The 10,121-nt window shown below is 41.2% G+C and overlaps 1 pseudogene; it reads left to right on the top strand.

Annotated features, from left to right (window-relative positions):
• The first annotated feature begins 6,819 nt into the window (after nt 1-6,819).
• Nucleotides 6,820-9,068, top strand: LOC131486614 (ATP synthase-coupling factor 6, mitochondrial-like; annotated as a pseudogene).
• The last annotated feature ends 1,053 nt before the right edge of the window (nt 9,069-10,121 follow it).

Here is a 10,121-nt window from a genome sequence, read left to right as displayed (position 1 = left end):
GTAGAAAATATGGAGGTCATACATACCATGCCATGTCCTTTCCCCTAACAGTGACAGAGACTCTGAAATGAAACCCTAAAACCATCAGGAAGTCCATCTATGATATGCTTTCTTGGCAAGGGACAGAGACAAAAGAGAGACCTGGTTCCGAGGGTGAGGAGAGTGGCAGGCAGAAGACCCTGCCTGGGAACTCACCCAATTTGGAGGTTTTGCTGTTTATGCAATAAGAATATGCAATACAGAACTCTAAAAGTAAAAGTCCCCCAGTTTTGCCTCTCTGTCAGTCTTTATCCTAAAATGGCTCCATGCACACATCCAGTTTTTTATGCCAAATAGTAGCCATTCTTTATTCTCTCTTCATCCAAATACAGTTAGTTCATCAGCAAGACTTATTAATTGTACCTCCAAAACTCTTGAATCTAACTTCTTCCATTTTTACTGCTAGCATCCTAGTTAGTCCAAGTCCATCATTACCTTTGTTCGGAAGTACCTCAATAACCTCCTAATTTGTCTGCCTTGTCCCAAGCTTGCTTCCTAAACTCCAGTTTTTACACAGCAGCCAGCACAATCTCTTCAAAACTCAAGTTACCTATCAAAATGGTGAACTAGAATAGCCTGCTGGCTTCCTCTCCAAAATCAACCCTAGAGAAACGATGGAAGCAAGAGAGAAGCACAATTCTGAGAAGTCAACAACAAACCATGAGAAAGCCCTGGGGGGAGAATGAAAGCTTTAGTTAGCTCTGTGTCTGTGTGCATGTGCGTGTTCACTAATATTAGCAGCTATAGCCATGGTGCAAGACTAGAGGGCAATGAGACAATGGAGTTTTAAAGTTCTGTTTTTCCCTTCCTGCATTAAATGATAGCTCAGACTTGCCATGTCACCAGAATAACAGGATGGTGCAAAAGCCCTGTTGGGGTGAAGAATTGGTAAATATCACTTCTCTCTCCCTGCTCCTCCATCAAGGACTGGGCAGTCATAAACTAAGGAGACTACCTCCTACACTGGGGTTTCTGACCAAGAGTTTATAGGTAACCTGTTGCGAGCCCTTTTGGTTCCACATGTCCTTGGTTCTGCCTGTACAGACCCCCACCACTGTGACTTCCTGCAGAGCCAGCTCCTGGATGAGGAGATGAAACTCAGCAAGAAGCTGGCCATCACCTGACTAATCTCTGCAGGTTTGTTCCCAGACTGGGCTGGGCGAGGATCTCTTCGAAAAGCTCATCCTCCTCATTAGATTTATTTACTCTTCTGCTTCTCTTAACATGGGAGATCCTTGGGCACAGGACCTTTGCTGGTGGGAGGGAAGGTTGATGAGGTCTCAACCAACTGGTATTGCTTGAAGAAATGAAGGGGTAAAGGAACTACAAAGCCTCAGGAGGTGGGAGAGCAAGTAGTATGAGTGTGGACAAAGTGTAGTTGGAGGGACAAGATGTGGGGCCAGCATTGTGCAACTTCAGGGAGTGGAAGCTGGGCCTGGAGCTTTTCTATTTACGGTCAAAGCCCAGATCTGAGGCTTCATAAGAAGATCTTGAGCAGAATGGACTTTTCAACTCATACTTTGAAAAAAGAGAAGTGCTGTTGAAAAAGCTCTGAACATGAAGTCTGGGAGTTGGGACCATCACAGCAAGGGATCAGTGTCATCAAACTACTCCAGGTTTGTTTGTTTGAAGAAAGGGTTTAATGAATAAATGCATACTTACAAGTTGTGCATTGTATTTTTTTTAATTGACCAGATGTTTTAGCTTAGTTTCATCATTATTAATGGTGGTATGGTAGGGGTGTATTCCAGTAGAACGTGTGATGTTTGGGAGTTGATTTCAAGCAAGTTGATTTTGAGCAAATTCTAGAAATTTTAAACGGAAAAGAGAACCTAATGAAGGGAATTGTAGGTTTTATGAAATTATTGAAACGTTTGGAGGAGCAGGTGTTAGACTGAAGATCAAAGAATGACTCCTAGAAAACTCCAGAACTGGCAGTAATTATGTTCAGGAATTCACCAAATAGCTATGATTCAGAATTTAGGAGGACAGGATCTAAGCTACTGTATCAACCTTTGCTGCTTCTTAGATCCTGGAAGAAAGAGGCTGCTACTTTTGTCACTGAAATTTTGTCACATCATCCACAAAGCTGGAGATGGACCATTGGCATCTCTACAATCCTTCCTGCCGGTGGAACACTGCCAAAAGCAGCAGGAAAATAGCCTTTGTTTTTCTTTTCCATTCAAATTTCTTGCAAGGGCATCTAATTTGTGAAAACTATTTTGCATGCAGAATTCTAGTTTTTAGAGTTTGTAGCTTTCCAGCCTCTGCAATATAGAAATAATCAGGGCCACCTACATAATTTGCAGGGCTCAGTGCAAAAATGAAAATGCAGAGCCCTTTATTTAAAAAGCAGGAAAAAAAAGTTACCATTAAAGGTAGTAAAATATAAAGATTTTTCTTTTCTTCCAGGGTCTCCTCTTGACTTGGATATGGTGTTTGTCTTTTCTTTCTTACTTTTTTTTTTTTTTAAGTAGTCTTTATGATGCACGGAGCCCAATGCGGGACCTGAACTCATAACCCTGAGATCAAGACCCAAGCTGAGATCAAGAGCCAGCCGCTTAACTGACTGAGCCACCCAGGTGCCCCTAGTGTTTTTATTTTCTATTTAATGTTGTTCTAAGTAAAGAAAGATTAAAATTGTAATTTGTTAGCTTGAAATTTACATTTATTTTTATTTTGTGCCATGCCAGCCTTAAATGCAAATATTAAGAGTATTTAACTGCATGTGGAATCTCTGAAATTATATGGTTCTACTTTAAAGCTCATACATGCATATGTATTTAATTCTAGCATGAATAGTAGAAATGCTGCAGAAGGTAACTCAACTGTTTTTATTTCATTTCTGATGTGAGCACATTCTACCAACAGCTTCTACTTTCAACTTAGTGATGAGTAAAGAAGGACTCAAAGGAGAAGGAACTATGGGTTGCCCTATTTTTCCCTTTCCTTCTATGTCATCATTTTTAGCAAGTGATTGTTACAAGGAAGACACATACATAAAAATGTGATAGCATTCCTCTGTCGTTCGTGTCTTAGAATGCCATTGCCTTCTTTCTGTGTTAGAAACTGGGTGGCTCAGTTGGTTAAACATCTGACTCTTGGTTTCTACTCAGGTCACGATCTCACAGTTCATGAGTTCGAGTCCTGCATTAGGCTCTATGTTGACAGTGCAGAGCCTGCTTGGGATTCTCTCTCTCTCTCTCTGCCCCTCCCCTGCTCCCTCTCTCTGTCTCTCTTTCAAAATAAATAAATACAGTTAAAATTTTTTTTTAAAGAAGCAAGTTCTGGTTTAAATGGAAAGCATGTCCTGTCAGGACAGTCAGCACCTCTGCTTATGCAGTTGTGGATATAACATGCTAGTTTTTGGGGTTTCTTTAATGTTTATTTCTTTTTGAGAGGGACAGAGACAGAGACAGAGCATGAGCAGGGGAGGGACAGAGAGAGAAGGAGACACAGAATCCAAAGCAAGCTCCAGGATCCGAGCTGTCAGCACAGAGCCCAAAGTGGGGCTCAAACCCACGAACCGCGAGATCATGACCTGAGCCAAAGTCAGAGCTTAACCGACTGAGCCACCCAGGCACCCCATAACATGCTAGTTCTGCTGAGCCCTCAGGTATCACAGGCACACTGGAATTGTCTGCTCATGGAATATTGCAAATGCTGTATGGGAATGAAGCAGCAAGGAAGAGCAGGTGTGCACATTGCCCATATAGCATCTGCTCATGTGCACGCCACTTTGTCCCATCAGACTTCACTTACAAAATACATGTTCAGAGATAAAGTTATTAAGAATTTTAAAACAGCAACAGCAAAGCATTAAACCAAGTTCATGGGCCTTCTGAATACAGAGCCCTGTGCATAGGTGAAATACCCATGAAGCTGGCCCTGGGCATAACAAAAGGAGGTAGGAATGGATGTTGACTGTGAACCACTTTCTACTTTTGTGAAGCCCGGTTATGCTTACTGTGTCCTGCTGTTTACTGGCACCACTTTGGGCAATGTAGAAAAAAAGCAGTCCCTCTGTTAGACCTTACTGATTTTGAGTGAACTAGAAAAAGGTGCCCTTTCTTAAGATACTTTACTGCCATCTGTTGGAAAACTGTCATAACTTTATAAATTAATGGTGACTACAATGAATGGTGTCTCTTGGGCAATGCTCGATCTATAAAAATGTGAGTGGCAGCCCTGCCTGTTACCTTCAGGGTCCCTGGGCACCAGAGGCATACACGCTGGCAACTCACGACCTGAGCTTGGCAACTTCAGTGGGCAGCGGGCAGGGGTTGAGGTGGCAGACCTACAGGTGGCCCAGGCATACCTCTGAATTCCAGCCTCAGAAGCATTCGGTTGAGAATCAAGACCAGTTGTTCCTCTTTTTATATTGTCCCGCCCCTTGGCAGCCCATGAAGATTGTCACGGTGGGGGCTTTTGTCCAGTTCCAACATCTGACAAAGCCTAGTGGATGGAAATAGTATTTTTTATCTAGAGCAAGACTATACATGCAAAAATAAAATGTAAAAAAATTTCCTTTTTTTTTTTTTTGGCTTTTGGCTGGAATTACATTAACTCTTTGTGATCCACATATCTTGTGCTAATGAAAAAATCTTAACATCAGATAAATGTACCTTTGTTTATAAAAAATAGGAAAACTGACTATAAATGCAATTTGTTCAGAGATCTTTCTAATTATAGGGCCCTTGGGGTGGGAAAGCAATAAAACGACTCCCAAAGATGCAGTTGTTGGAAACCCTGCTCATGCATAGGCCCTTCTTCACAGATGTGGGTAAGCCAAAGACTTGAGGGAGCAATGGGTCTGCCTGAGGTCACGACATCTGAGTAAACTGCAGAGTTAGGATTCTGACTTGGGCATCAGAATCAAGTGTCTCCTGAGCCTGGCACCTTTTCAATTCCCAAGAGTGGAAGAGTGGGCATCTGCTTCTTTCTTCCTCCTCCTTCTCTTCTTCTTCCTCCTGAAATTTCATGAACCTTTATTCAGACTCAGAAAGAACCCAAACCATTTCATTAACATTTGCCAAAAGATTACTGGATATTGTGACTGCATTGCATTTAATAATAGTGGCTAAGAATTCTTTTGTAAGCTCCACACTTACTAGTGAACCAATGATATCTCTTCTTTGTCCACAGAATACATTAAACTGTACTCTTAAAAGTGGAGCATCTCCTTATGCATGGGTAAAGACCAAGTGTCCTCCAAATACGGTCTAGGACATATTGTTCTGAACTTTGGAAATACAGTTCATTTTGTGATTACAGTTAATTTTTTTTTTTTAAGTTTATTTAGGGGCAGGGCACAGAGAGAGGACAAGAGAGAGAATCCCAATCAGGCTCCACACTGGCAGCGCAGAGCCTGACACAGGGTCAAACTCATGAACCGAACTGTGAGATCGTGACCTGAGCCCAAGTTGGATGCTTAACTGACTGAGCCACCCAGATGCCCCTTGATGTGCTGTTTTAATTCTGTCAATATTATTGCTGTAAATTTAATCATCTCAATAATTAAATACCATTAGTTTTCTCTATAGTAATTCTGGTATCATTTTTCTGTCACACTAAAAGCAGATTGATATAACTTGGAAAATTGATAGTATAACTGTATGTTTTTGTTTACAGTCAGCTGGGAAAAAAGTTCTAAAATATTCAATTATCAATTCTATATGTGTTTTCCCATTTTTTATTAAGGTATCATTTACATATAGTTAAATTAACCCTTTTTAGTGTATGGTTTCATGAGATATGACAAATAGAAACAATTATGTAACCTCCATCACAATCAAGTTGTATTACAATTCCATCACCCCCAAAGAAATTTTTGAGAGTTCAGCCACAGTTAAATATATCTTCCTTTTGGGATCTTGTCCAAGGGCCTTTCACTTCCCTCACTAGACCATCTGGCCTTTCCCAGGAAGTTCTTAGCCCTCAAGTTGATGGGAATAGCGAGGCCACTGTGTTCACAGTCCAAGAGAGAGGGCTGGCAACAGCACGTATAAGGCCATGTACCCAGACTCTCAAAAGAGTCCTCAACCTAGGAGGATTGAGGGGAGGAGTAGACCACCAGTGAGTCACTCCTGGGTTTGTCAAGAGGCAAAGTTACCCTATACTTACCTTTTTTTGCCACTCTGCCCTGCCTTAACCTCCTCAGGTACACACAACACACAGTTATTTACATGTGCACATACACAAAAATATCTCTAATATACATAAATACATACATATACATGATCAACCCTATGCACAAATGTTCACTGACATATAAACTCAGACATGTACATAGACATGCACATGCATGTGCTGATGAACGACTTCTGGGAAAGTTGCAACATGTGTGGACATTATCTGCAATTTGCTCTTCCTGTTGCTCAACTTCATACTTCCCCATGCCGGAAGACATCAGATGCTGCTTGATTCTGACTCTTCCTTGGGGCTTCTCTCTTGCTATAGGTTATGGTAGCTAAAGGGTGATTTCTAATTTTCAACCAATTCAGGGAGTTTGTGTCATTGAGAGACAGAACGAGCCTGATGCTCATTATGAATGAGATATTGGGGGCTGGTGGGACGATAGGGCATGGGAAAGTAAAGCCTGTGTGACTTCTTTTGTAGACGTGGATCACTGTGCAGAAGCAGCTGGCTGCCAGAGATGGCTGTGAGGGTATCAGTCTATATCTAGCTGAATTTGTGTCTCTAGTCTTAAGAAAGCCCATATTGTAAAGCTTACATTTCTCTGGATCATCAATAGGATGGTGCACATGGTGAATTTTGCACATGGTGAACTCTTCTCTGAGCATTGGAGAGCATTTTGAGCACCTGTGGGTTCATCAGCTGATCTTTCTTGAATACTCCTCAGCTGTGAGCTGGGGAATGGGCAGGTTCTACTTGGGTGGAGTCAAGTTAATTCCGGACTTGCTAGAGGAAGTGCCCCTGCTAGTATAGGCCATAGACTATTTCTGGAAGGATAAACAAAGCATTGTGAACATTGATTGCTTTGGGGGAAGGAAACTGAGTAGCTGGTATCAAGGCCCTGTGTGGTGAGACGGGGAGGGCTCTGGGAGTTCTCAGTGGAAGACCCTTATAAGAGGCAGGGCATGAGCTCAGCCCTGAATGGGGTCAATAAGTGAAGGAGGACAATTAATCTGGTATTAGCTTAGAATCCAACATTGGCCCTACCTCCTTTTCAGAGGTTCTACATAGAACCAAGGCAAGAATGTATAGATGAAAAGGTTAGGGAGGTTGTCCCAACCTTCTTGCCTATCTAGTATGTCAGGCCAGCAGAGGGTCCTCATATTTGCCTGGCACAGTGTCCCACAACTTGCTTTTCCCTTTGGGCCCAGGACAGGCCTAGCTTAGAAGGAGAAGGTGGGGATGCCCCTGTTCCCTGAGTTTTTTGTGGACAAAGACCATTGACCCAGTGATTTTTGGACCCACATAGCTTTTCCTTTTGGAATTACAAGTCTCAGTTGGAGCAGCAGGGCCCCGTTCTAAAGCCTGAACTGCTAGGGGTGTTATCAGGGAGGGTCAGGGAGAAGGTTTTATACATGTTTGCTGACACAAATCAGAGAAAATGAGGTGGGAAAGGAGGTGCAGGGCAGGAGCTATAAACATGTGGTTCACTTTGGACTTTCCAAATTCTGAGGGGGGATGGGTAATGGACACTTTGGTCCCAAGGAGGGTGGCCGCTTGGAAAATAGAGAACAGTAAGGCTTGACTAGAGATATAGATAGTGTGAAGGGAGATTCTTGGAAGAATAATAGGATGGGTGGGTTGAGCCTGGATCAAAGAGAGCCTTAACGGTCACACTAGAAAGAGTTAGTATCCTACTAGCAATTTAGCATGACCAGAGTTACATGGATGGCACATTAATCTTGTGTGAGTAGGAGAGACCGGAGAAAGGGGATGGCATTTAAAAAGTTTTAATATTATTTATTTTTGAAGAGATGATACATTAAAATGGTTTAAAACTCAAAAAGTACAAAACAATATAAGATGAAACGTTTCCCTTCTATTTCTTATCCCAGCCATTCAGTTTCCTTCCCTAGGAGTAACCAACTTTAATAATGTCTTATTTTTCCAAAAATAGTATTATGTGTATACAAGAAAGAAAGTACATAGTTCTTTTATTTTCTCTTTTTTACACAGACACTAACATATTATACACCCTTCTTTTTCTTACATGTTTCATCTCATTTAATTAATGCAGCAAACATGTAAGCCAGTAATATCTCTATTTTACAGAGGAGGCAATCGAGGCATAGAGGGGTTAAAAAATTTACCTAAAATTACAGATTTTATAAATGGTAAAGTTGAGATTTGAACCTGGAGAGTCTGATTTCAGAGACCCATATTATTATAGGAATATATTATAATATCAATATTTATTGCACCAAAAATCCTAGCGGTAAAATTTATAAATCAGGAAACTGATCCCTTTCACATCAACTAAGAAGTGCTATCTTAGCATAAGTGTCTGTAAGGTAATTTTCAATTATTGACAGAATTTTCAGTTCTAGTAAGAGCTGTCTTTCGTCTGTCTCACCTAGAGCCTTCTGGTCGCAGACCTCCCCCGAGAAGTTTCCTGTCCATAGCAGAGGCTCTTCAGGTTTTCCTCGGTCATTAGGTTCACAGTCTCAGTCCATTTGAGGAGGAACATTGGTATTATAGCAGCAGCATTTACTAAGGAACTTGATCCTGTACAGAAACTTTTCATCGATAGGATTAGAGAATACAGAACTAAGCACAGACATCTGGAGGACGTGTTGATATTGGCCCAGAGTACCAGCAAGAGCCGGAGAGGGAGTTTTTCAAAACTTAACCAAATGTATGGTAAAGCAGACATGAATACGTTCCCTAACTTCACATTTGAAGATCCCAAATCTGAAGCCATTGAAAAACTCCAGTCCTGAAGAAATAATGTAAAATTTATTTGGTAATTTGTCCTAGATTAGTTGCACAACTGGTCAGAAGTATCAGAATAAATATGTATTTCTCAACTGTCAAAAAGAAATAAAAAGCTGTCTTTCAATACATGAGTTTATTTTCTCTACATTAAAAAAAAAATTCTCTGATGGGGCGCCTGGGTGGCTCAGTCGGTTAAGCATCCAATTTCGGCTCAGGTCATGATCTTGGTGGTTCAGGGGTTTGAGCCCCCCCATTGGGCTCTGTGCTGACAGCTTAGGGCCTGGAGCCTGCTTTGGATTCTAGGTCTCCCACTCTCCCTGCCCTTACCCTGCTCATACTCTGTCTCTCTTTCTCTCTCAAAAATAAACGCGAGTGTGTAAGGGTCAGAGAGAGAGGGGAGACACAGAATCTGAAGCAGGCCCCAGGCTCTGAGCTGTCAGCACAGAGCCCGACACAGGGCTCAAACCCATGAGCTGCGAGATCATGACCTGAGCTGAAGTCAGATGCTCAACTGACTGAGCCACCCAGGCACACTTACTTTTTCATTTTTAAAAACTAGTGTCCAGGAAGTAAGTTCAGAACAACTAACTAAATAAAGATGAGTTACCTTGAAATTCCATTATTTTTCCAAATGTGGGATTTTTCTCAATTTAAAAATTTGTGGCAAAATAAATGTACGTAACATAAAATTTACCATATTAATAATGTTTAAGTGTACAGTTCAGTGGTATTAAGTACATTTATAATGTGTAACCATCACCACCGTCCATCTCTAAAACTCTTTTCATCTTGCAAAATGGGAACTCTATACCCATTCAATAATGACTTCTCACTCATTCTTCTCTCCCCTGGCAACCACCATTCCACTTTCAAGTCCCTAGGATTTTGACTAGTCTAGGTAACTCAAGTAAGTGGAATCATATAGTATTTGTCTTTTTGTGACAGGCTTATTTCATCTAGTGTAATGTCCTCAAAGTTCATCCATGTTGTAGCATGTGTCTTCTTTTCCTTCTTTTTAAGGCTGAAAAACATTCCATTGTGTATATATACTACATTTCAGCTATCCATTCATTCATGGATGGACATTTGGGTTGCTTTCACATTTTAGCTATTATACACACTGTTTTGCACTTGCTTTTTACATTAACAGTGTATCTTGGATATTTTTCCAC

Source organism: Neofelis nebulosa, chromosome 10 (genome assembly GCF_028018385.1).
Source record: "Neofelis nebulosa isolate mNeoNeb1 chromosome 10, mNeoNeb1.pri, whole genome shotgun sequence".
In the NCBI taxonomy this organism is placed as follows: Eukaryota; Metazoa; Chordata; class Mammalia; order Carnivora; family Felidae; genus Neofelis; species Neofelis nebulosa.
This window is presented reverse-complemented; position numbering and strand designations above follow the sequence as displayed.